The sequence below is a fragment of the Molossus molossus genome, unplaced genomic scaffold (genome assembly GCF_014108415.1).
Source record: "Molossus molossus isolate mMolMol1 unplaced genomic scaffold, mMolMol1.p scaffold_m16_p_12, whole genome shotgun sequence".
NCBI lineage: Eukaryota > Metazoa > Chordata > Mammalia > Chiroptera > Molossidae > Molossus > Molossus molossus.
Window position 1 is genome coordinate 28,652,491 of NW_023425347.1, and position 26,590 is coordinate 28,679,080.

A 26,590-nucleotide genomic window follows, 5' to 3' on the forward strand; every position below is an offset into this window, starting at 1 on the left:
CAGACACTGAACGTGCACTGACCTAACCCTATGTAAGAGCCCAAACCCACCCCGTGAGCATCCTCCCAGGAAATACCTGATTGTTTATCCTCATTTTGATGTTAACAAACTAATTCATCAAATACCAGCTGTCTTTCTCATTGCAATAGTAATATCTAAAAAGAAAGAAAAGTTTCACCAAATTTTTCACCAGTCCATATGTCATGTGAAAATTAACACCCTGTGAATTTTAAAATGCTTTTAACTAAGATTTGCTTATAATTAATTTAAATTAACAGGTTATTTTTTGTTATTAATTCACTGTCATTTTTAACAAATTTTAGTGAATAGGTCATATGTTGGAAAACACACTGTAGTAATTTTGTAGTAATATATAAATAATTATATATCTACAACTATAGTCTACATTCTTAAATCCAAGAGTCACCACTCGTAAACAGTGTTGGGTGACTGATGAGCACGTGATCACACCGCAGCGCATGCGGTAATGGGTTCTGCTGTCCCGAAGGATGACGTCTGCAGTTTTAAGCATGCAGGTCCATGTTCCACATGCGTGCATTGAGCCAGGCCCCAACTATGTGCATGTGTTTACTGCCAGTGAATGCACACATTTACTAGACCTATTCAGGACAAATTTAAAATTACAGTAATACATGTAGCAAACTTTTTCATATATTCTTCATTTTAATTACACCAACATATCTACATAAGTAAAACTAAGTTAACTAAGTTGTCAACTTTTTAACATACACATTTGGAAAAGCTACTTTATTATTTTAACCGACACACCCCCTTGCCGGAATTAGTCCGTTATATCAAGGTTCTACTGTACACATAAATGGTATTTATTACCTGAGGGTGCAGAAAGAAAAACACCTTCTTTCACTACTTGTGTTAATTAGTGAACAGAGAACTAAGTAATTCGCTTACAGGGTGAGCAAAAATAGGTTTATAGTTTGTGAGTACGTAAAAGAGTTTATTCTTGTATTATTATTTGTTAATTACTGTATTATTTTCTATACAAACAACTATAAATCCACTTTTGCCCCACCCTGTATATCCAAAAGCACGTGTTAGATTTTTAGTATTATGCAGTCAGTTAAAGAAAAGCAATTGATTCCGTCGGGGCAATCAGCACGATGGACCGTACAAAGCCTAATGCACACCACTGAACACAGAAACAGAGCACCATCACCCCACAAGCTGCCTGCCAAGGTCAAATACCACTGGGTTTCTCTTCCCCAGGTGATGCCCCACCCATAAGGTGACTCTTAGAGAACAAGAAATAGAGAGGGGAGGGTGGGCACAAAGAGAACCCCTCGGATGGGAGGCTACTCCTGATGAGGGGGATGAGGGGCATGTACTAAAATCACCCTGCAGCTTGAACACAGATGAATAATGCCATAATGCCATTAATCCCAAACTTCCATATACCAATATTTTTACATGTTAGCACCTGTTTCAAAGGTACTCTTATTACTTGATAATTAAACACCATGATAAATGTTGTTATAAATGGTCTGGGAGAATCACACCCTGCTCCCCCTCCCCCACACACGGCTTATTTTGTGTCCTCACTTCTGCTTCTCTCCTCGGGATAACCAGAAGAAGGCTATGTGCTGGAATACAAAATTCTGTGATACAGAGTGAATGGCTATTTTAACATTTTCTCTTACTGACATTCTTATTAAAATGCAGGAAACAGCCAGTGTGCTCAGTGGATACCACATAAACAGCATCAAGGCTTGATTCTGGTTTGAATTGAGCAGACGAGTGGTGAGAAAATACAAAAATGTTCCCAAGCAATAAAGAACAGCTTCACCACTTTCCTCAAAGGCCAGTACTTGGAACACAAGCCCGAGTGCCATTTTCACAAAGACTGAGGGTATTTTTACTTAAACAATACTTAAAAAGAGAAAAATCTATTTTTAACTTCTAGAGTTCTTCAACTCAACTAGAAAGATATTTTGAAAAATAAACATTCTATTTTGGACCTTTATATTGAATTTTCAAATACAGAATGTATCCTGGTACCATTAACAATATTCACCATGCATGTTTTAAAATATCCTGTAAATTACAATTAACACCCTGATTACTTTTTTTTTTAAGGTACGTATTTGGGGATCCAAAATGGCTGTGGAGTAGGTGAAAGCTATCACCTAAGGACATTTTTGCATTTATCTTCAGATAGAGTGGGAGGGAGAGAGAGAGAGATACATTGATGTGAGAGAGACACATGAGTGGTTGCCAATCACATGACCCCAACTGGGGCCGGGGACAAACTGCATCCGAGGTACGTGCCCTTAGCAGGAACAGAACCTAGGACTCTCTGATCCACGGGCCAACGCTCTACCACTAAACCAACCAGCCAGGACTCCTGGGTATTCACTTAAAGGGCCAACGCCCAGGAGCTTGGTCTTGGGCACTCACCCAGGGTTCTGGTAGAGGGAAGGCAACTCAGGGCATACAGGAGTCATAAAGAAAAGATCTGGGTGGCATGGCCCTAAAGAGAGATATGGAGGGTCAGCTACTGGGTCCTGGACCTGAGCCAACATCCCACACTGCCCTCATGCACCATCTCCCAGGGTCAGGCACTCATATTCTTACAGCATCAACTAGGGCAGTACACTAACCCGGTCCTCCAAATACTGGTGACACCACCCTGCAAGCTCGAGTAGGCAGAAAGGGCTGTCAGCTGCACATAACAGGGAACTGTGGTGCACTCCTTTTCTGGAGAAACTACAGACACTTAGGCAGTAACTGAACTGTGTGGCTTTGGAACTGGGGCCAACCTTTACCCTTCCCACAAGTTAGGCAGGCACCACCCCCAACAGAAACCTCCCCTGATCTGTTTCCCAAGTCCTGGTATCCCTTTCCTTTGGAGCATGTCTTTCCCAGAGCCTCCCATCAGGGTCTGACTGTGCTGCTGCAGAGCTAAGGGGAGACATGCAGCTCACTCTCCTCCTGCGGGCCAACACCAGCTCCAATGGAAGACTCCCTTGATCCGTTTTCACAAATCCTGGTGGCCTTGTCCTGCTGAGTTCAGTCAGGGGCCAAGGGGGACTGACGCTGCTCAGAGCTGGGACATTTGGAGCACATCTCCCACAGAGGCTCCAGTCCAGGGCTTGAGCCAGCACAGCTATAGAGCTAAGGGGAGAAATGCAGCTCACCCCCTTCTCTGGTGGCCCAGCTGGTGCCAACACCAACAGAAGGCTTTCTTGATCTGTTTGCCCAAGTCCTGGTGGCTCCGCTCTGCTGAGCTTGCTCCTGCAGTGGGGACAGCTGGCTGCACCCAACTTGAACCTGTGCTATGCTCCTCCTGGGGGAGCTAGAGTTGGAGACTCTAACAGAGACTGAATAGTATGGCTCTAAAACAGGGGCCACATTCTCCCCACTGAATACCTGACCACACTGGCCCCAAGTTGAGGAGCCACTAGCCCCATCCTCTGGAACTGGACACCCTGCCCTACTGAGCTAGAGTCATGTGGAAGAGTCAGTGGAGTGCAACCAACATGCATCAACTCTTCAGTCTTTCTTCATAAGACTATGGAAAAAATCCAGGCAATCTCAGGGTGTGGAAGAGTAGCCAACTGGTAGAAACTGATCTCAATGATCCTTGGACCTTTCATTGATCTGCTTACATCTCAGAGCTGCAGGAAGCCAATCTTTGTACACAGCCTGGCCCCTCCGACACACACCCAGGCCCAGTAGATGTGGCCACAAACAGTGAATAATGTGGTAGCTCCAAATGAGTAGCCCAAGGCCAGTTACACAAAATACCTGATATCAACCTATACCAGAACCCTGACCAAATGGACCCAGAACCAACACAACCAGTGGTGGTCTTCAAATAACACCAGAGCTCAACCCAACTAGCCACACAAATGACACAGCCAAAGGGGGACTCTAGCAGGCATTAGAACTTGCTGGGAATGGCACCAGAACAGTGACTCATACACAGTGAACAAAGAATATGCTTACAGTCAGCCAATCTGAGGGTTAACTGTATCCACGAACAGGACAGAGCACAAAACCACACAAGAATCATTTCTGGAGCACATAGTTCAGATGACTTAGAAGACTGTGCCACTGAGACCCACAAGGCACCTACATCAGAAAGCCCTCATAACAAGTTTGGGAGTTATAGTAGAATTACCTAATACAGAGACAAACACAAAAAAGGTACACCAAATGGGAAGACAGAGAAATATGCCTCAAAGGAAAGAACAAGAGAAATCCACAGGAAAAGAATCACTCAAAATGGAAGCAACCAAGATATCGGATGCCTGAGTTTAAAACAATGGTTATGAGAATACTCAAGTACCTTAGATGAAGGACAGATAATCTCAATAAGAACTTAAACCAAGATATAGTAAGTATTAAAAAAGGGCATAAAAACAATAAAAGAGAAGCAGTCAGAAAGGAAGAATACACTAAAAGGAATCAACAGCACATTGGAGGAAGCAGAGGCTGGAATCCATAATTTAGAGGACAGGGTAACAGTAAGCACCCCAGAAGAACAACTAAAAGAAAAGAGAATTTTTTAAAAATGAGAAAAGTCTAAGGAACCTCTGGGACAAAATCAAGCATAACAACATCCGTATGATAAGGATACCAGCAGGAAAAGAAAGTGAGCAAGGAACCAAGAACCTGTGTGAAGACATATATGCTGAAAACTTCCCAAACCTTGTGAAGAGAAAAGTTATACAAGTTCAGGAAGCTCAGAGAGCCCCAATCAAGATGAACCCAAAGAGGCCCACATCAAGACACATCATAATTTTTTGTTGTTGTTTTTAATCCTCACTCAGGAATATTTTTTCTTTTCTTTTCTTTTTTTCAACTTATCTTTAGTGTTGAATGTATTATAGATGTTACTCCTTTTTCCCCTACTGATTCCCTCCTCCCCACTCCCACCCCCCTCCTGCCTTTCCCCTCACTGTTGTCTGTGTCCATTGGTTATGCATATATACATATAAGTTCTTTGGTTTATTTCTTCCCACCCACCCCCCAACCCCCTTCCCTTTGAAGTTTGTCAGTCTAACAACCAATATGTACTTCTTAATCCCTTCACCTTTTGTACCCATTCCACCAACCCTCCTCCATCTGGCAACCAACAAAATGTTCTCTGTATCTATGAGAATGTTTCTGTTCTGCTTGTTCATTTTGTTTGTAGATTCAATTATCGACAGATATGTATTTATTGCCATTTTGTTTGTTCATAGTTCTGATCTTCAAGAAGACACTTCAACATTTCATATAATAATGGTTTGGTGGTTTCCTTCACCAAGTTAGGAAGGTTTTCTGTCATTACTGTTTCAAATAGGTTTTCAATTTCTTGTTCTCTCTCTTCTCTTCTGGCACCCCCAAGGTGCGAATGTTGGCACGCTTGAAGTTGTCCCAGAGGCTCCTTACGCTATTCTCATTTTTTTGGATTCTTTTTTCTTTTTGCTGTTCTAATTGGGTATTTTTTGCTTCCTTATATTCCAAATTGATGGTTTGCTTCTTGGCTTTACCTACTCTACTATTGAATCTCTGTACATTCTTTTTTCATTTAGTGCCTCCTTCATTTCTGACTGGTCCTGTTTTATGCTCTTGAGGCCCTCAGTAAATTCACTGAGGTTCTCACTAAGTTCATTGAGCATCCTTATAAGCAGTGTTTTGAACGCTGCATCTGTTAGGTTGCTTATATCCATTTAGCTTAGTTCTTTTCCTGGAGTTTTGTTGTTCTTTCATTTGGGACCTGTTTCTTTGTCTCCTCATTTTGGCTGCCTCCCTGAGTTTGTTTCTATGTATTAGGTAGAGTTGCTATGTCTCCTGGGCTTCTTAGGGCGACCTATTGTAGTAGGTGTCCTGTAGGTCCAGTGTCACAGCCTCCTTGATCTCCCAGCTGGGCCCTTGAAGTGCACCCCTCATTGGACTTTACACCCTTCAGTTGTAATTGAGTCTTGATTGCTGGCACATCAATGAGAGGGTTTTACTCAGGCTGATCAGCTGCAAGGACCTGGTGGGCCTGAAGCTGGGTGGGGCTGGGCCTCAGGGAATCACCAGGGCAGGGCAGGTTACTGGAGTCTGATATGGTGGCCATCTGCCTGCCCTGTGGGGGAAGGGCTCACCAAAGGAACAAAGGCTTCTAACAGCACATCTGTCCAGGAGAAAGCCACCTCTCCTGCCCTCGTCCCAATGCCAAACAATTTAGTTCTTCCCCATTATGTCTCTGGTGCCTTTCAAGCTGGCTCCCCAATGCTGGATCCTGGAGGGTGCGAGTCCGAGTAAGTCCGTGCACGGGCCCTTTAAGAGGAGCTGCCTGGGGCTTTAGCAGCCTCACCCTTCCTCAGCCTCAGTTCCTGCTGGTTTTTACAGCCAGAAGTTATGGGGATTCTCTTCCTCGCACTGGAACCCTGAGCTGGGTGCCTGGTGTGGGATGGGGACCCCTCACTCCTTAGGAAGGACCTTCACAGCCAAAGTGTCCCCCTGATTTTTATCTACCACACGTGGGTGTGAGACCAGCCCTCCACACCTCTGCCCCTCCTACTAGTCTGGATGTGGCGCTTCTTTAATTCCATAGTTGTAGGACTTCCATTCAGCTCAATGTCAGGTGGTTTTGAATGATGGTTGCTCTGTAGTTTAGTTGTAACTTTGATGTGGTTGTGAGAGGATGGGTTACCGCAGTTACCTACCCGCCATCTTGACGGGAAGTCAGGGATGTTTTTTTCCATTGATTTTTTAGAGAGAGTGGAAGGGAGGGAGGGGGGAAAAGAGAGAAACATCAATGTGAGAGAGACACATCAATTGGCTGCCTCCCATCCTGACTGGGCCAAGGATCAAACTTACAACCCAGGTATGTGCCTTTGAAAATTGAACCTACAACCCTTTGGTCCATAGGCCAACACTTTAACTGCTAAGCCAAACCAGCCAGGCCAACACATCATAATTAAAATGGCAAAGGTTAGCCAGCCAGTGTGGCTCAGTGGTTGAGCGTCGATCCAAGCACCAAGAGATCACCGGTTAGATTCCTGGTCAGGGCACGGGCCCAGGTTGTGGGCCAAATCCCCAGTGGGGGGCATGCAGGAAACAGCTAATCGATGTTCTCTCTTATTGATGTTTCCTAAGGCAAGGGAAACAAAGGAAAAAATAAATAAATTTGCCTATGTCAACTAGAAAGCTTTTGCACAGCAAAGGAAACCATCAACAAAATTAAAAGAGAACCTGCCCTGGCCAGTTTGGCTCAGCGGTTAGAGTGTCGGCCTGTGGTCCAGAGAGACCGGGATTCAGTTCCCTCTAAGGGCACATACCTCGGTTGCAGTTTGTCCCCGGCCCTAGTTGGTCATGAGGGTGGCAGCCACTTGATGTGTCCTTTTCACATCGATGTTTCTCTCTCTTCCTCCCACTCTTTCTGAACAAAAAATGGAAAAATGTCCTTGGGTGAGGATTTAAAAAAAAAAAATTAAAAGGAAACCCACTGAATGAGATAACATTCGCCAATGATACATCTGTAAGGTATTAATTTCCAAAGTATATAGCGAACTTATACAACTCAACATCAGGCATACGAACAACCCAATTAAAAAATGGGCAAAGGATCTGAATAGACATTTCTCCAAAGAGGACATTCAGATGACCATTAGACATATGAAAAGATACTCAATGTCACTAATCATCAGACAGATGCAAATTAAAATCACAATGAGACATCACCTCACATCTGTCACATGGCTACCATCCATAAATCAACAAACAAGTGCTGGTGAGGATGTGGAGGAAAGGTACACTGTTGGTGGGAATGCAGACTTGTGCAGACACTGTGGAAAACAGTATGGTGTTTCCTCAAAAATTTAAAAATGGAAATACCTCTTGACCCAGTGATCCCACTTCTTGGAATATATTCTAAGAAACCTGAAAAAACTATTCTAAAAGAATAGACGCACCTTTATGTTCACTGAAGCATTTTTTACAATAGCCAAGATCTGGAAACAGTCCAAGTGCCCATGACTAGATGACTGGATAAAAAAGCTGTAATACCTTTACAAAGGGGAATATTATTTGGCCATAAAAATGTAGGAAATCTTACCTTTTGTGATTTCAGAGGGGAGGGATGTTGAGTGGCTGGGTGAAAAAAGGTAAAGGGATTAAGCAAAAAATATACAGATATGACACACAGACATGGGCAACATAATGGTGACAGTTAGAGGGAAAGGGGGTGAGGGAGGCGGAAGTGGGCAAAGGTACTATAAATGGGAATGAAAAGAGACTTTACTTTGGGTGATAAGCACACAATGCAGTATGCAGATGATGTTTTATTGAGTTGTACACTTGAAACCTGTACAGTTTTATTAACCAATGTTACCCTACAAAATTCATTGAATCTATAGATTGCTTTGGGTAGTATGGACATTTCAATGATGTTAAGTCTTCCTATCCATGAATATGGAATATGCTTCCACTTGTTTATATCTTCCTCTGTTTGTTTCTTCAATGTCCTATAGTTTTCCAAGTACAAGTCTTTTACCTCCTTGGTTAAATTTATTCTTAGGTACATTATTCTTTTTCTGCTGCAGAGGAAATGCAATTTTTTTGTGTTAATTTCTTTCTGATAGTTCATTATTGGTGTATATAATACCACTGACTTCTGAATACTAATTTTGTATCCTGCTACTTTATTGAATTCATTTATCACTTATAGTAGCTTTTTAGTAGTCTTCAGACATTTGTAAAGAGATAAAGTATTAAAAATATAAAGCATCTCTTCTAAATACTAAATGATCATGTAATGTCTGGGTGACAGAGTTCAGAAAATTATGATCATAATGCTTTATTCAAGCAAAATTTCATTCCCTTATCCAAAGGAATGGAAAATCTTAGACCCTTGAACCTCTGTAAGATGCTGTTTTCAGGCAGAATGGAGGTTCCTTCCCATGGCCAGGTATATGCTCTGCACGGCCCACCTGCTCTTACCAGTGGAGCCCAATATATCTAGAATTCATGACTTTTTAAGGGGAACAAACAACTACCTGAAATTGGCATGCCTACTTAAATTGAGAGCGTAGAAAAAGCTTTAAACATTCACAGGCCAAAAAGCTGGTAAGAAAATATCATAACTGCTAACGAGGAACATGAGTCAAACATCAAGTTCACTTATAAACTCAGAGGGTCTCTAGTTAACATCTCAAAACTATACCAACCACTCAAGCACTCAGATTTTAAAAAGCAAGGAAGCTTTGTTCTGAATAAGAGTGCAATGAATAAAGGGGGAAAAAAAAGGTGGGAGGGGTCTGAAAGTCTTTCCTGCAAGGCTTCCTGTTCTCCATGACTGAAGGTAGCACTTCTTACAATGGAGAGGCAGGGTACTAAAATGCCTCCTACTCAGTGTATCAACAGCAATAAGGAGGCCTGCACGGAATGGCCTAAAGCTTCATACACTTAAGAATGAAAACAAAAGGAAACACCATTTTCAGACAATGCCATCCCAAAAGCAGAGCAAGGGAAAGGCCAAACTGTGCGATAGCAATCTGCTATGTGAGAGTGGAAAAAAGATGTGTCTGTGGGGAAGATGACCTGCATCTGTAACAGTTCTGCCCCAACGGTTGAGTGATCTGGGCCAAGTCACCTAAACTGCAGGGGGCGGTGATGACCCTGTCTCCTGGTACAGTGAGCACTGAGATATGGCAACCCATGAGCTAGTGTCTAGCACAGTGCCTGACATGAAGTGAGCACTCAATACAATCCTCCCCCTTTCCTTTCCCAAGGATTCCTTCCAAAAGCAGTTTCAACACACAGATATGAGGAGGAGCTGGGGATGGCAGCAGCCAAAATGCTGACCGTGTTCCTGAAGCTGCTGGCCGCAGGCTTTTACGGTGTGAGCTCCTTCCTCATCGTGGTGGTCAACAAGAGCGTGCTCACCAATTACAGATTTCCCTCCTCACTATGTGTTGGACTTGGCCAGATGGTGGCTACAGTGGCAGTTCTCTGGGTGGGTAAGGCACTCAGAGTGGCCAAGTTTCCTGACCTTGACAGTAATGTACCTCGAAACACGTTTCCACTACCTCTACTATATTTTGGGAACCAAATCATGGGGCTCTTCAGTACAAAGAAACTAAACTTGCCAACGTTTACAGTTCTGAGAAGGTTCTCCACCCTGTTTACAATGTTTGCTGAAGAAGTTTTACTTAAGTGAGCTACATTTGTAATATATGTAGTCTTTAACAAACTTAAATCATTTTGAAAAGGTACCCAGCATAATGTTTAATAAAAGTTTTTAAATTTCTTTAAAAAGCAGTTTCACCCACTGGCCAACTGTGAAATTTCGTGATTCCTTTGACAATGATCTTGGCAAAATGGCTCTAGTCATTTATAAAACTGCAGTCTCTTCGTGTCCTGGTACATCACTGTATATGAGTTATACTTGACAACAGCATATCCCCACACTTAAAATTTTTAAGACTTACACACGTCTCATAAGCATTCATAATTATGTTACTATTATGTCATTTATACTGTGAAAAGTGTCTGAATAGCATTTTATGAACCTAAAAGTGTGGCGACAGTAAGGTGAGATGTAAGCCTTTGGGTAGGACACACCAGAATTCTGTGTCCAATCTCTGCCCTGCCATTCAACTCCTGTGGGGCCCATGGCTCCTTGCTCACATATGTCTCGGTTTCCCTCTTTGTGAAATGGGAACACACATACCAACATGGTATAGGTTTTTCTTTTCTTTTTTCTGGTAATTTTTATTAATTTATTTTTGTTACAGATGTTTCTTTTTCTCCCCTAGACTGCCTCCTCCTGATCCCGCCCCCGACCCCCAGCATTGTTGTCTATGTCCACTGGTTATGCATATATGCACATAAGTTCTTTGGTTTATCTCATCCCTTCACCCCACCCCTCTCCTCTGGGGTTTGTCAGTCTGTACTCCTTTCTAAGTCTCTGGGTCTATTTTGTTCATTATATTCCACAGATAAGTGAGATCATGTGGTATTTGTCTTTCTCTGATTAGCTTATTTTACTTAGCATAATACTCTCCAGGTGCCTCCGTGTCATCTCAAAAGATAAAATATCTCTCTTTCGTGCAGCTGCAGAGTGTTCCATTGTGTATATGTGCCACAGCTTTTTTATCCACTCATCTACTGATGGACACTTGGGCTGTTTCCAGATCTTAGCAACTGGTTGGTTGGTTGGTTGGTTATTTATTTATTTATTTATTTATTGGGTTAGATGCAGTAATGAGATTAGGACAGGTCCACAAATATATAATAAGAACTCAATAAATGTTGGCCATTAACCTTAATAGTGTATACAAAACACTACCATATGGTTAATCTTGAAACTACTACTCAAGTTTAGAATATCAAAGTGTTTGCAAATATTAAAAAAAAAATTATTGAACATAATATAAAAGTCCATAAAATCTACAAAGGCAGTACAGATATTCAGGACAAACAACATAAAATGTCTCTGGTTTTTATATGACTTAAATCATTAAAAATTCTTCAGGTGAATTCTGGGTAATTTAAATTACATGTATTTTGTGTCTTTGCTCATTGTTTCACCTAAGATACTTAACATTCTTTTGGAAAGCACATTCATTTATAAAAAGAAACTTCAAATATTAAAAATAAAAATTAACTTCTGGGTTTCAAACTAATAGAATTTTTTTTTTTAATTATCCTCACCCGAGGACATTCTTCCATTTTTTTGTTCAGATAGCGTAGGGGAGGTGGGGGGAGAGAAACATCGACATGAAAAGAACACATCGAGTGGCTGCCACCCACACAACCCAACCAGGGCAGGGGACAAACTGCAACCAAGGTACATGCCCTTAGCGGGAACCGAACCCGGGTCTCTCTGGACTGCAGGCCAATGCTCTAACCGCTGAGCCAAATCGACCAGGGCTCAAATAAATAGAATTTTTAAAAACCATTGTAAAGCATGGCTTTCCACTATTTGTACATGTTATAATCAAGTTTTTATTAGGCATGTTTGCACCACTACAGATGTTATAGAAAGCATTTAACATCCATGCACTTTAAAATTATAACGTATTTTTAATTGTTAATAAATGAGGTTTAAGATCTGTTATAAAAAGGTGTTTATATGCTATGAATACCACTGCTAACACACACTCCAAACCTTGGTAGGTCAATCACCACTAACACTGGTCTCTTCACATAGAAGAGTACGCTTCATTAGCAAGCATTAACTCACCATGAATTTACTGATAAAAATAATGGCTAGCTCAAGGCTCTACCCATTGCACAATCCCAAGGGACCCATTCACACACTCTTCTGGAGTTGGCAGCACAGGGGCCCTGCACCACCTTGCCACTGTGATAGCAACCTTGAAAAATGTATCTAACTCATGAAATGTTAAAGGAAGTATACAAACCAAATAAATCTCTCTTAACATGTCAAACAGACTCACACATGCCCCACCTTCCTTTCAGATCAATCTAACATGTCAGGAGCCAATTCTAACATGGAGCAAAGCTGTCCTGCTCCTCTTTCGACCTAGCAATACTGGGACCCTTCAAGGACCAGGGGCTGAGTTGCCTGTCTGAGGTGGATGACTGGATGATGGATTTATTTGCTCCACATACACATTCACCTAATCTGACTTCTGGACAATGGTATGTATAAAAATGCCCCGTAGACAAGCAGGGTTAGAAACAGAGATGAATGTACTAAAAGAAAGCCAAGATCCACACAGTGTTTCATCACCTTGATGATCTTATTAGTCTAGTGTTCTCAACAACTCAGCTAAATAGCCACAGAAGCTTCAATAAACTAGAAAATTAACATGAACTCTCTCACAAAGCAAATTCAATTTAGCTACACAGACAATTACAGGTAAGCATCACAGTGGAGGCTCCAGAATGACTGCACTCAAAGGACGTAGAGGGCCAGTCTGCTTGGAAAGGAGGAGGAGGAGGTTGCTGAGACACATAACTACAAACTGTACTTGCATGGCAAGCAGAGGGCTGTAGTCAGAGACATTGTGTCAGAGACACCTGGTTAGGGGGAGCTAATGAGGTGATGAGACAGGGCAGCATAGGGTGGGCCCTAAAGCTTTCAGAGGTATATCTTGGTGCCTGCCCTGAGTCCCTAATTAAAAAGCTGCAGTTTTCAAGTTCAACTGGAAATTTTTTTTTTTAGAAATGAGAATATATTTCCCATTAGAAAAAATATATACATGTTGGTTGGTGAGCTGACTAACTCATTTAAAAAGTCTACAAATTTGCCCTCCAAAATAACAAAATATTAATACATATCCCAATTATTTATTATAACAATGTTCTTTGGGGAGGGAAAATTCATTTAGAATTCTTAATCAGAAAGCCAGAAACCCATTTTCCCTGGCTACCATTCAGAGTTCTAAAATAGTGGTCTCAACACGGCAGGCCCACCCCACAGAATGCATCATTTACATGTGTGGGGCATTAAATACACACCCACGCACGCACACAAAACTTTTTTATCATGTAAAATTCCATATATATATCAAAATAGAGAAAATGGTATAACTCCATATTCTCATTCTCACCTATCTCCAGCAATTATCCATACTCCACTCCCTCCCCCCACCCCCGCCCACCCACCGAAGAACCACCCCTCAAACTACCCTGAAGCAAAACTCTAGGAATTTTTGTGTCATATTGATTGAAGTGTCATGGCACTTGGAGAACATCAGACTTGTGAGATATCCCACAAAGCCTAGAACAATCACTGAAAATTCTAGAAGTGCAAGTGATAACACAGTAAGAAAATACTGGTGAGTGTCCGATTCAAAGGGCATCTCTTCTGCGCTTGGTACTGAAGCAGCCCACACCTCCTGAACTACAGTCAAATCCAGTAAAATGGGAAATGTTGTCATGAGCACTCACAATGCAGATAACACAGGAAATGCCTAGCTAACTAACCTTTATTTTAAGAAAAGAGAATAGTAAAAATAGACTTTAGAATCAAAATTTTGGATATTTAAAGCAAAGATTAAGAAATGTGTTTTTTTAAAAAAAAGGATAGTGAAGCCCTTGCCGGTTTGGCTCAGCAGTTAGAGCGTCGGCCTGTGGACCAATGAATCACGGGTTTGATTCCGGTCAAGGGCACATACCTTCGTTGAGGTTCATCGCCAGGCCCTGGTTGGGTCATGCAGGAGGCAACCAGTTGATGTGGCTCTATCATATCAATGTTTCTCTTTCTCTCTCTCTCTCTCTTCCTCCCTCCCACACTATCTGCTGCTAAATAGAAAAGTATCCTCGGGTGAGGAAGAAAAAAAAGAAAACAAAAAGGATAGTGAGGCCAAATTTACCCTTTTAGAATTTAAAACTCACTACAAAGCTACTGTCACAAAAATAGTGCAATATTAGCACGGAAATAAATAAATTAGTAGACCAGGCCAGGAGTCCAAGTATATATGGGAAGTTACTACATGGCAATTCTCTGAGAAAAAGATTCTTCATTTAATAAACAATCCTGGCAGACCGACTTTATTTCTAGGAAAAAACAGATTCTCTACCTCATAATATGTACCAAAAAAAAGTATGAATAGCCCTGGCCAGTTTGGCTCAGTGGTTGGAGCATCGGCCTGCGGACCGGAGTCCTGGGTTCGGTTCCTGCTAGGGGCACGTACAAAAAAAAAAGAAGTACAAATAGATTAAAGATCTAAATACAAGAAATATCACAATATACTGAATTCAAGGCACAATCATAATGTAAACCATATTTTATATGCCACTACCAGTTTAAAATACACTACTAGTTTAAAAAGGGCCAACTTAAGAAAAAGTGAGTAAAGGACATGAAGAGGTAAGGTAGATGAGAGGAAAATACAGTCCTCCCTCGCCACTTCGCGCTTGGACGGCGGCGGCCTCGCTCTGAAACCGCGGTGGGGTGAAGGACCGCGAACTGGCCAGGGAGGACTGTGTATAACTACAGAATCCTACTTCGCGGAAATTCATTTATCGGATAGAATCTGGAAATGATTAACCGCGATAAACGAGGGCGGACTGTAACTAATAAACATATTAACAAGTCACCATTTTTCCCCATTACGGTTAGCTATAGATAAAATCCAGTGCCAGTGAAGATAAAGAGGAAAAGGAAAAAGAGGTGCTGCTACAGACTTTTCAAGCAGAAATCCAGCCATTTCTATTAAAGTTTGAAACTGTGGATGTGCTTTGGTTTAGTAATTATAATTTGGGGAATCTAACCTATGGAAATGAAAGCATTAAAAATCAGTAAATAGGCCTTGGACAGTGTGGCTCAGTTGGGCATCTTCCCAAGCACAGAGGTTGCTGGTTCGATTCCGGTCAGGGCATATGCCCAGGTTGCAAGCTCATTGCCCAGTAGGGGGTATGTAGGAGGCGGCCAACAGATGTTTTGCTCTCACATGGATGTTTCTCTCTTCTCCCTTCCTCTCTCTCTCTCTCTCTAAAAAAACTCAATAAAACTATTCTTCAAAAAAAAACTCAAGTCAATAAAATGTACATACCAAGGATGTTTACTGCAATAGTAAGTAATGGCAAAAATAAAAACAAAATCAATTTATTTGTTCAATCAAAAATAACAGAATTTGGTAAATTCGTATTTTAGATTATATAACTATGTATTAAACTATGACTTAAGATCTATATGCGATGAGCTGAAGGATGTTCACATCAAACTTAAATAGAAAAGGGCAAGGTAGAGTGTAATGTGTATAATATCCCATCATTTTGGTCAAAAAACGAGCAAACCTCTCTCTGTGTATTTATTTCTAAAAACAGAAAGATGGGACTTCCGGTCAAGATGGCGGCATAGGGAAACGCAGTATCGCGTTCTCCCACAACCACATCCAAGTTACAACAAAACTACAGAACAACCATCATCCAAAACCGCCTGAAATCAAGCTGAATGGAAGTCCTACAACTACGGAATTAAAAAAAAAAAAAGCAGCTACATCCAAACCGGTAGGAGGGGAGGCGGCGGCGGCGCAACGGGCTGGTCCCACACCCAAGTGTGGCGGATAAAAATCAGGAGGCTCCCGCGGCTGGGAAGGTCCTTCCTGAGGACTGAGGGGTCCCCGTCCCACACCAGGTGCCCCGCTCAGGTTTCCAGTGCCAGGAAGAGAGTCCCCATAACTTCTGGCTGGAAAAACCAGCAGAAACTGAGGCTCAGGGAAGCTGACCTGGCTGGAGCCACAGGCAGCTCCCTAAAGGGCCCGCGCACGGACTTATCGGCCTGTCTCCCTCTAAGCTCGGAGGGGAGGCAGCTCGAGGGGCACCAGAGACATACAGGGAAGAACTGAGCTGTTTGGCACTGGAGCGAGGGCTGGAGAGGGGGCTTTCTCGGGGACAAACGTGCTGTAAGAGGCCTTTGTTCCTTTGCTGAGCCCTTCCCTGGGGCGGCAGACAGTCGCCATATCTGGGACTCCAGCAACCTGGCTCACACTGGTAGCCCCGCCCTGCTGACTCCCTGAGGCCCCGCCCCACCCCGCCCCTCACAACTTTCAAGCCCACCCAAGCTGTTGCTACTTGCTTAACCATAGGATTGGCCTGTCTTGGATCCTGCTTCAGGTTTTTCCTAAATTCTTTCAAACGAGCAGCATCGCGTCTCAGCAAGCCCCATACCTCTCATTAAGTAATACACAGAAACAAACACAGGGAGGCAGCCAAAATGAGGATACAAAGAAACAGGTCCCAAATGAAAGAACAGAACAAAACCCCAAGAAAAGAACTAAGCGAAATGGAGATAAGCAACCTAACAGATGCTGAGTTCAAAATACTGCTTATAAGGATGCTCAATGAACTCAGTGAGGGCCTCAAGAGCATAAAAAAGTACCAGTCAGAAATGATCGCTGCACAGTTAGAAACGAAGGAGGCTTTAACTGAAATAAAGAATAATTTACATAGCTTCAATAATAGAGTACGTAAATCCAAGGAGCAAACCATCGATTTGGAATATAAGGAAGCAAAAAACGCCCAACCAGAACAGCAAAAAGAAAAAAGAATCCAAAAAAATGAGGATAGTGTAAGGAGCCTCTGGGACAACTTCAAGCGTGCCAACATTCACATCTTGGGGGTGCCGGAAGGAGAAGAGAGAGAACAAGAAATCGAAAACCTGTTTGAAACAATAATGGCAGAAAACTTTCCTCACTTGGTGAAGGAAACAGACATACAAGTCCAGGAAGCACAGAGAGTCCCAAACAAGATGAACCCCAAGAGGCCCACACCAAGACACATCATCATCAAAATGCAAAAGGTTCAAGACAAAGAGAGAATCCTAAAAGCAGCAAGAGAAAGGCAGCTAGTTACCTACAAGGGAGTTCCCATTAGGCTGTCAGCTGATTTCTCAAAAGAAACTTTGCAGGCCAGAAGGGAGTGGCAAGAAATATTCAGAGTGATGAAAACCAAGAACCTACAACCAAAATTACTCTATCCTGCAAAGCTGTCATTTAGAATCGATGGACATATAAAAACTTTCCCAGACAAGAAAAAGTTAAAGGAGTTCATCACTACCAAACCGTTATTATATGAAATGATGAAGGGTCTTTTTAAAGAAAAAGATAAAATGTATGAACAAACAAAATGGCAATGAATACATATCTATCAACAATGGAATCTACAAACAAAATGAACAGGAAGAACAGGAACATTCTCATAGATACAGAGACCATTTTGTTGGTTGCCAGTTGGGAAAGGGGTTGGGGGAATGGATGAAAAAGGTGAAGGGATTAAGAAGCACAAATTCATTGCTAGACTGACAAACCTCAAAGGGAAAGGGGTTGGGGGGGGGTGGGAAGAAATAAACCAAAGGACTTATATGCATAACCAATGGACACGGACAATAATTTGGGAAAAGGTGGGAGGGGGGTGGGAGTGGGGAGGAGGGGGTCAATGGGGGGAAAATGTGGAACATCTGTAATACATTTTACATCCAACAATAAAGATGTGGAAAAAAAATAAAATAAAATAAAAACAGAAAGATGTAGGAGATACGGCAAGCTAACAGCTCAAAGGGGGAAAAACAGAGAGCCAGATCAATCTACAGATTCACTGCCCCATCAATTAGATCATTCCTCTGAATGAATAAAATTAGAATTCCTTTTCTGCCTCTAAAGAAGGTTATCCTACTCTGCTACCCTTTTCTAAGTCAGAATATCGAGATTTGAAATACTATGCCACTGTTATCTAGCAGCTGTATGTTTTCCAAGTCTTTGACTAGAGTTGTTTCTTATGTACAGACTAAGAAACCTGAACTACATAATCCATTTTCCCATTTTTTGTTCAGATAGAGCAGGAGGGAGAGAGAGGAAGAGAGAGAGAGAGAGAAACATCGATGTGAAGGGAGACATCGAGTGGCTGCCACCCGCATGACCAACCAGGGCCGGGGACAAACTGCAACCGAGATACATGCCCTTAGCGGGAACTGAACCCGGGTCTCTCTGTACCGCAGGCCGACGCTCCAACCGCTGAGCCAAACCAGCCAGGGCGACACTTTCTTTTTAATGCAAGAAAAATATTATAAGCTTTCAATTGTTTACATGATTTATTTTTCAGTAAAATACAAACTTTAGCACAAAACAGGCAAAAACACAATTCTGCTTTCCTTCTCCTTCTAAGCACAACTTCAAAGAAGGTACAACTGAAAACATATGAAAACAAAAGAATTCATTCATTTCTATCTAACCTGAGAAAAATTTTCCAAAAATAAAATTGTGAAGGGGCTGCACTAGTTTGTACGACAGGGAATCTAGTACCCTCAATCTCACTCTCTAGGTTCAAGGTCAGTCAGTCAGGTGCAATTGAAGAACACATTTAAGTTCTAGTCCTTAAAACAAACGCACCATACAGGCGAGTCGCTTGCAATACCTCTGGAAGCAAAGCACATACACAGACTAATTACGGACAAGCCGCAAATAAAAAATGGTAGTAAGGACAATATAGCCTAGATCATGCCTTCTCTACCAATGCTGCCTCAAGGGAGGATAAAACTGGTTCTTCAGGGATCAAAAAACACCTTAGCTTTTACCATGGTTTGTGGCCTTTCAAATCTTAGCCCTACTCAACAAAATCTTCTCTCTTAGTATTTCATTTTTCTCATTAGGCAGAACTTTAATTTTAAATTAATTAATGGTTCTTTTAATTTTTCTCCTGAATGGGATGATAATAAAAAAATGTTTGCAATATACTAACCTAGATCATACCTAATGTTACAAGTAAGATAAAAAAAAGATCTTATTTAACCAGTTCTCACCTAAACTCTCGACACACAGCATCTATTTGGCTTGGAATGGTTTAACTGTTGGTAGATATAAATTAAAACTATTACTAGCTAACCACTGGTATAAACACCCAAACTATTAAATAATCAAATTCAAATGTTAAATTCTAAATTGTTGAAAACTAATTTAACAATGTATATTTTGAGGAACTGTGCTAATATTATGTGCATATAATATTTAAATTTAGTAAATGTATTCAAATACTTTTCCCCAAAATATTCAAAACATGTCCGAATTTAAAAACTTCCAAGTTTCTAAGATAATTCTAAACATATTCAAACTAAAAAATCATTCCTATTTTTATTTATCCTGGCAATGAAATATTTATACTTTGCTTACAAGGCTCCAACCCTGTTTTACTACCTCACACAAATGAAAAATCTCTTTGACAATCCCACTTGTCACTGGGGCCACATTACAAGACAGTTAAAATGTCTGACACATGCTGCAATGCACTTTTATCTTCAAAAAATTCAAGTCACACAAGTTTTCTGTATCAAGCAAAAAGTTATAAAAACTGAATGCTTCTTGCTTCATAAAGAACATGAAACAATCAGTATGTTGAACATATTACTACTTTTCCCAGTTGTCACAGTTTCTTTCTAGAAAGAACAAAACAAAATACTGTGATACAGTCTCACAAATCTATGGATAATTTAAATCTATACTCAACATCTAAGAAGTTATATAAATGCATATTTCTTTATGAAAGACAAACAAAGCAAGAATTGGATCAATGATCCTTTGATTTATGGCTGCACTAATTCTTAAAAGAAAAAGTTATTTTATTTAAATTTTTCTTATCTTTTAAGAGAATTGTCTTCTGTGAACATAAAAGATTTGCACCACCTGGTGGAAAAAGCAAAGATTCAAACATAGTTAAATCTCTTTATTTCAGAGCATTTCTTAGGTCTTCTTGGATCAAAAACCCTTTGAGGGCACTGATGAAAGGTCTGGGTCCTCTCCTCTCCAGAAGCAGGCAGTGCACACATGCCCACAGCAGGTGCACACTCAAACAAACAAACAGTAAGTACTTTCAACAACCCCTGCATCCAGCAATAGAAAACACTCGTGTTTCTTTTTCTTTGTATTTTCTCTCAGCTGCCCAGAATCTGAATCCTTACTCCACAGCTGGAAAAGCCACCACGGGGTGAGTGCCAGTGGGCAGCCAGGCCTCCTTCCTCTCCCCAGGGCCACATGGCCAGATGCTCGCCCACCCTGAAGTCTGGCCATAGGGTGTGGACAGGTAACCAGTGCATGCTCCTGCACGCTGTACCCAAAGCAGGGCACTCAGAGGACTGATGCTCCCCACCATATGCTGCCCAAGATCCAGGCGTGTTCCTTCCCAAGACCTTGTATGTTTTGGCTGCACACACAGCTTCCTACCTGTCTTTTAAAAACGGATGTCCACCTGTGCTGGCCATTATGTGAGCTATCCGATATCCTTCCAATGAACTCCTTCTTTGAGTTAGAGTCTATTTCTATTCTTTGCAATCACAAATTTCCACTATATTATAAGATTCCCATCCTTAAACAATCAATCCTATGGCATTCTTGCCAACTTGGAGCCAATAGATCAAATGAGATTTAAAGGGCTGTTGGAAGTGAAGATAAGAAAGACAGGATGACCAGACAAATTGAAGCACGATTCCTATAAGCCAACCCAAGAAGCTTGTTTAACAGGGTGGCTTCCATGTGGCTCTAGCTGGTATTTGATACAGTCAGCATGGTTTCAACCAAAGGTGACTGGCAAACATTTAATGAAAGAAAACTGGTGAAGAAAACTAAGTGTCATAGAAACAAAGCACAATGCCTTTAGTCAACAAAATAGAGGTCTGAGCCTCCTTCCCTTTAGGAGTGCCACATGAGCACACCTGAGCATTCCAATTTCAAAATCAGATAAATATCTGAAAAAGAACAAGAAGTGATAAATAATTTGCACAAAGACACACAGCTAGTTTCTGGTAATAGTTAGGAACCAGGCATAACAACATTTATTCTCTATGCCAGTTACCCTGCTCAGTATATTAAATATAGCATCTGTTTTAATCCTCATCACAAACCAGGGATGGTTGTGTCCTGGTCATTTTATCACAGACAGTAAAGCTCAGAAGTTAAATGCCTCATCCACAGAGCTCATAAGAAGGAGAGTGGAGATTCAAAACTCTGTTTGTTCATTTCTAAAGTTCATTCTGGCCTACTCCTTTCCCGGCTTTGTGGTTTGGGGGACGGGGTGAGGAGAGGAGTTGTTCTTAAATATTTGTGTATGCTGTAATGTCTCTGCAGCCTACTAAAAGCATGGACCTCTTCAAAGAGTGTTTTCAAATGCCTAAAACACATAGAATAAAGAAACAAAACCAATCATACCAAAATACAGTTGTCAAACATTAAAAAATACATTTAAGAAATTGTGATATCTGTGCTTCTTTATAAAGGCATTAAATAAGATCTAACATAGCGCCCTGGCCGGTTTGGCTCAGTGGTTGGAGTGTTGGCCTGCAGACCAGAGAGTCCTGGGTTCAGTTCCCGCTAGGGGCACATACCAAATAAAAAATAAAAAAAAAAAAGATCTAACATAGCACCTTAATAAACTACTGTTATTTGTCTTCAACAGAAAGAATATCGATAGAGCAAAACAGTGAATCTGCATACATTAATGTCCTAAAAGATATACCATGTTCCTTAGTTGTTCCTACACAGCATGCTTTAAAAAAAAAAGTAGAATTTATTGTTTAGATTTTATAATGTTAGAATTTAAAAAAATAATAATACTCACTACTACAACCTATTACATACCCAGAATACTTTCCTATAATATCCAATAAAACTTGTTTTCCAACCACATAAAACTATATTATCCACAAATACAGGGTGGGGCAAAAGTAGTTTTACAGTTGGTAGTATGTAAAATAACACAATAATTAATAATAATACAAGAATAAACTGTGTTTCACATATTCACAACTGTGAACTCACTCTTGCCCACCCTGAATGTTTATATTCAGCCACAATAAAACACAGACAGGACTACAGTTTCATTGATCAGCAGTCAGAAAATTTAATTTTTGCCACTGATTCACATACAGTCTCAAGAATATCATCGCTACTCAATATATGAATGGCCACAAATTCATATATTGTGTAGCAAATACACAAAGGAAGTTATAAAGACAAGTATTTTTTTATTCTGTGCACTTCATTTGTGTTTGTTGAACAGCCAACCAGAAACGTTCAACAATTGTAAGAATGGAACACAACTAACAAGACAACTAATACGTACTGCACTATGAAAGAAGAAAAGCCGCGGAGGTGAAAATGAGGCAGTCCTTTTCCATCCTTCTAATGACACCCCCCCCCCATGGTGGTCTTAACCACCCACCCACTCTGTGTCCCTACACTGCTCCTCACTGTAAACTCACCCCGGGAATAAGAAGGTCCTTGTAATGACACACATCCCTCGCTGACCCACACATCATGCCTTTATTTGCACTGTGGCCTCTGCTCAGAATACCCTCCCGGATATCTGGCCAACTCCTAATCATTCTCCAAGATCCAGCTCACACCTCCTCTTCCCTGGAAAGCTGCTCTTTTAAGCTGCTGTTAGCTGTTTGAGCGTCCATTTACACGACCACATGAAATCACCTAAGCAGCTCTGCATCCCTGGGCTCTAGAGCAGTGCCCAGAATACAGTGTGGTGATGAATTAGAGCAAAGACTCGCTTGGCAAATGGTCAATAAATGCCTGAAATAATTTAAAATTCTCATACTGCTGTCACCTTAACAGAAGCATTTCCACAAAGACCATATAACTGTATATTCTATACTACATACATCTTTTAAATAAAGCAACCACTTTTCATGTTTTCAGGATCTCAAAAACTATCATTTTAAAAGTCTGTTGGTACAGAGGATCAATTTACTATTCTAATTTAAAAGGTATTCAAGTCACTTCCACTATTTTGCTATTAAAGATAACACTGAAATGAATATCTCTATGCAAATATCACACTGTCTCTAATAATTTCTTTGGAATACATTTCAGGAAAGAAAGCCTCTGCATAAAGGGGTTTAATACTCAGGTACAAAGCTCCACCATGTCATCAACCACAAGTGACTATGTCTGTTCCACACAACCTCAGAACCGGTGTAAAAAAACAGCCCTGACCAGTTTGGTTCAGCGGTTAGAGCGCTGGCCCGCGGACCAGAGTGTCCCGGGTTCGGTTCCCGCTAAGGGCACATATCTCGGTTGCAGTTTGTCCCTGACCCCAGTTGGGGACATGTGGGTGGCAATAACTCAATGTGTCTCTCTCACATTGATGTTTCTCTCTCTCTTCCTCCCTCTCTCCCTCCTGCTCTATTAAAAAAAAAAAAAGCATCAGTAAACAAAAATCGTTATCTCCACACTGTTCCCATTTTCACATTTTATTACTGAGAGTAATTTTTCCACGTTATTTTACCATTTATAACTCTCTTTCTCAATTTATGTATTATCTCTTCTTATATATTAGAATAAGCTACCTTTTTAATAGTAATTTCATCCATCAGCTCTGAGATACATTTTTATATCTGTGTTCTAACTCTCGAAACCTGAGAATAGAATCTCTCCAGTGGTCTGAATATTCTACATTTTCTACTTTTTTTCCTATATTTTGATTTCCTATATATATATACTCTTTAAATTTTACTTTGATTTGTGAGGTGAAGTTTCAGTACCTTATCCCCCAAAACATCTACTCAGTCAATCCCAACAGTTTTAAAATGTTCCTTCCCTGTTTATCTGTGTATGTTTATGTATATACAAGAGTAATTCCAAAACTGTAAATGTTAGAAAATAAGATTCCCTTTAGAAACAGATTTTGGAAACAACCAACTTGCTGATATATACATAGGACCACAGAACAAAGGATACATGAAAAGTAAAATAAACTATATGCAATTTTTTACTATAATTAGATTTATTTAGATTTACCTGTCAATTGGTCCTGGCACTCCACCTCTCTAAATTGTTCTTATTATTTCATTAAAAAGGAAAAAAAAGCATAATCATAGTTCTTTCCTAAGACAATAATGTATATAAATTTGAAAAAGAATAATGAATTATTTAAATGCTACCTTGTTTTCACCTTCAGTAAGGCCATTGGCAAAAATCTATAAAACAAATATAAATACTTTTGGTAAAATTTAGCTGTTTAACTGGACATACTCCAAATTTATTTTTCAAATAACTGGAAAATATGATGACCAGCTTTCATTGTCTCAGATTAAACTCACAGGTCAATCTGAGCCAAGACCATATGTGTGTGTGTATTCATACACAGAAAGACTCTGCTATATATGCTTACATACTTTATAAAACTAAAAATAATAATATCCACATCCATGAGGTGTCAGTAGTTCTTCATACATTTGGTAGCACAGTCTAGATTCACACAAATGGTATTTTTTCCAAATTTAACGTGTCCAACCCCCGAGCTTACTCGTGTTTTTTTTCCAGGATATTTCTGTTGAGATCCTGCACTTACAGGGCTTTTCCAGTGACATGTCAAGTCAGTTGCCACATGGAGCCTGGCACAACCCTCAAGTGGAGAAACCACACCAACTGTCCAAGCTACTCTCCTTAGCTAAGTCTGTCGCCGCTGAATCCCTCTTTCTTCTCTTTCAGGCTCCCAAAATGAAGGGAAATCAGAACACGTGTGTGTGTGTGTGTGTGTATCATGCACTACAATGGGGACTCAGAGAATTAGTTCAGTATGACGGGAAATAAAGAGAATCCTTGGGGGTTGGAGTAGCTTTCCCACTGAACCAGAAAGCAATGCTTCCCTTCCAGTCTCTCCTGGCAGCTGTAGCCACCCCATGGCACTTACCACTTTGTACGAGTTATGGTCAGGAGCTTGTCACACACTACTATTGAACAGCAGGCCTTGAGGCTGGCATTTCTGCCAGAGTCACTTTGGCATCCTCCACAGCACTCAAAGAGCATGGTGCCCTGCACAGTTTTCCTGAGTGCACGAGGCAAAATACCCAATCTACACAGAATAAAAAGCCTTATTTCATTTAATAAAATTCTTCTAAAAAAAATTTATCATAGGTTCTGTTGCCAAAAATATGGTTTTTAAAGCCAAAGGGGAGGGAGTAACCATTTTTATAAACCTGCAATAGAACTGTCTCCAGAGACACACCTGTACCATAGAAAAGACATGCATATTATAACTCCACACTTCATTCTTGCAACAAACGCAGGTGCTAAAAGCTCGTTTACAAAATCTATTACTTCACTGTGCAACTTTGGCTGTATGTTTGTTGGGAGCATGCATGGGTTGTTATACCAGACCTCATTCCAGAGAGCACACAGCTGCAACTCTAAGTGCAAGGTGATGCCTATAAAACATCTGCATAATCCCATCCACCATGTAACCAGCAACTTCCTGATTTCACCACACAACAAAGGAGCTCTGAATCCTGATTTCCTGTAGGTCTAAATTCTGCAATGTCAATATTGTGAAATTTATAGATATCCAAGTACTTTATTTTCAAGAATTACTCTTAATAAACACATATCCACAACAAACAGAAGAAATTAAAGGCTTCTCTTCTCCAGAAGAAGAAATTAAAGGCTTCCAAAAAATAAAGGTCAGTGTCTAGAAATTTAATTTTTAAAAATTCAATAAAAAGCATTATAAAATGTTAAGTAAGAGGAACTGTTAATTTCCCAGTTCTAAGAATCATATAAAAGTATGGTTATTATGAAGAGGATATGAATGTGCCATAGTCCAATCATATCCTCTCTAAAACCAAAAATCATATATTAAAACCTGAAGTAAGCAAAAATCATATTAAAACCTGAAGTAACCAAAGTTACCAGATTAACTTAAATATGAGCTTCTGAGGTTGAACAGAGTGAGCTCCAGTCCAGCAAGATCCCAAAAAAGTTGCTCTAAAAGTCTTCATCTCTAATTGTAAGCAACACTCTATGGCAGATGATCAAAACTGCTGACACAATTTGAGCTTGTTACAATAGAGTCTAACCAATTTGGGTGCTCTCTCCTCTTTGAAACAAGCCATTGTATAGACTTAGTATTAAAAAAAAGTCTTTATCTACTAGAGACCTTGTTTTGACCTTTCCAATCATATCCTGAATCATATAAATGAACTACTACTGTTTATTTATTTTATAGACCTCCCACAAGATAATCTTATACACAGTAAATTCTCTCGTAATGTGATTGATAGGTTCTGAGACTTTAAGCAAATGATGAATAACAAAACCAGTGTTACTATAGGCTAATTGGTATAAATACAAGTTAAGTTACTACAGCATCTCATCAACATTGTAAC

At 40.5% G+C, this 26,590-nt stretch overlaps 1 protein-coding gene and 1 non-coding gene across 2 annotated transcripts in view; one reads left to right on the plus strand and one right to left on the minus strand.

The window, feature by feature from the left end:
- The window catches only part of HIVEP1 (HIVEP zinc finger 1), a 150,134-nt gene that overhangs the window by 101,100 nt on the left and 22,444 nt on the right, over positions 1-26,590 (minus strand). The window lies entirely within an intron of this gene.
- On the plus strand, positions 26,214-26,334 carry LOC118627401. Its single transcript, XR_004959146.1, has one exon. It is a non-coding gene; the product is annotated as a small nucleolar RNA SNORA28 (small nucleolar RNA).